The sequence below is a fragment of the Fragaria vesca genome, linkage group LG4, assembly GCF_000184155.1.
Source record: "Fragaria vesca subsp. vesca linkage group LG4, FraVesHawaii_1.0, whole genome shotgun sequence".
In the NCBI taxonomy this organism is placed as follows: Eukaryota; Viridiplantae; Streptophyta; class Magnoliopsida; order Rosales; family Rosaceae; genus Fragaria; species Fragaria vesca.
In genome coordinates, this window is record NC_020494.1 from 21,266,417 (window position 1) to 21,267,882 (window position 1,466).

Genomic DNA, 1,466 nt, shown 5'->3' on the forward strand with positions numbered 1-1,466 from the left:
CGATCCGGCAGGGGAGAAGACTTGGGGGAAGGAGAAAACGGGAGAGAGGGAGAAGAGAAAAGAGGGAGATGGGTTTGGGCCTCTCCAAACCGGTCCAATACTCATATATCAACCCACTCCAAAATAAAACACCCCGAAAAATAATACCCGAATAAAAATTACCTTTTACTAGCTAAAATTTACTATTTTTACCGTCGTCGTATTTTCCTCTTACGAATAATCCTCCGCACATAATCGTCCCCGAAACCCCTCTAGGGACCAATTAAACTATTAACTCAATGACGGAGACGGTAAAATTCTTATTATAAACCAGCTAGTAAATAAGGTAAAAATATAAGAGTCGGGATGTGACAACTGCAAGCTCCTTGTAGAAAACCATTTGCAAGAAAAAAAAACAATGCAAGTCCATGCAGAAGCTGTTTCAGATTATATAGTTGTTAAACATATACTATTATAGTAATTATGGGATAACTGAAACTCAGTTTACTATCTGATACAATCTTACTAAAGGCGTGAGATGAAAAACTATGAACACAAACAGTTTCTCTTATACATGCATTATGTTAACAATATGTATTGTCATACTCATGGTTCCTAAAAACATAAAGTAGTTGAAAATAGTTTCTGGAACATCAGATTCTGAAATTCATATTGCAAGATATCCTTGCTTTTTGGAAAAAGAAGAAAGACACACATATGAATGAACTTTGCATACCTCTTGATCTTGATGTGCATATTTTTCAGCTTGGTCAGTCATTCTTCTTAAATACATCATGTGTTTTATTGTTCAGTCCTCAATGCCATCAATGCTGCACTGAACTTACCACAGATGAAGAAAACCTAGTTAGAAAAGATACGCCACTACATACTGCAGTACTGCCTAACAATAATTACTAAATGTAAAAAGGGAAGGCTAGGGTGAGTTGATGCATAGTATGCATCAACTATTTTAAAATAATGTATAAAAATGAATAACCTCTACGTGTTAATGTCTGTGATGCATCAACTTTGTCCTAAAATTGTAAAATGAGTCATCAAAGTAGTAATATTAATCCTCGAAGTTGTAAAATGAGTCCTTAAAGTTATAAAATTTTCTAGTTACAACATTAGTCATCATGTATTCTTAAAGTGATAAAATATGTGGTTAAAGTGGTAATTGAGTCCTTAAAGTGATTAAAAAAAGTTGTTATAACTTTGAGGACTCATATTACAACTTTGAGGACTCAATTACCACTTTAAGGACATGTGAGAACTAATGTTGTAACTAATTATTTTTAGGATTAATTTCAGTTTACCCCCATCAACTTTAGGTCGATCATCATGTTAGTCCTTCTTCTTTCAATTTCATCAAAAACACCCCTCAACTCTTAATTTTCATCAGCTGCGCATGTCCAAACCTCCAATCTCCATTTAATTCCTCTGTCAAGTGATGACTTGATATCAAGAAGAAAGTCAAATTCTAGAAA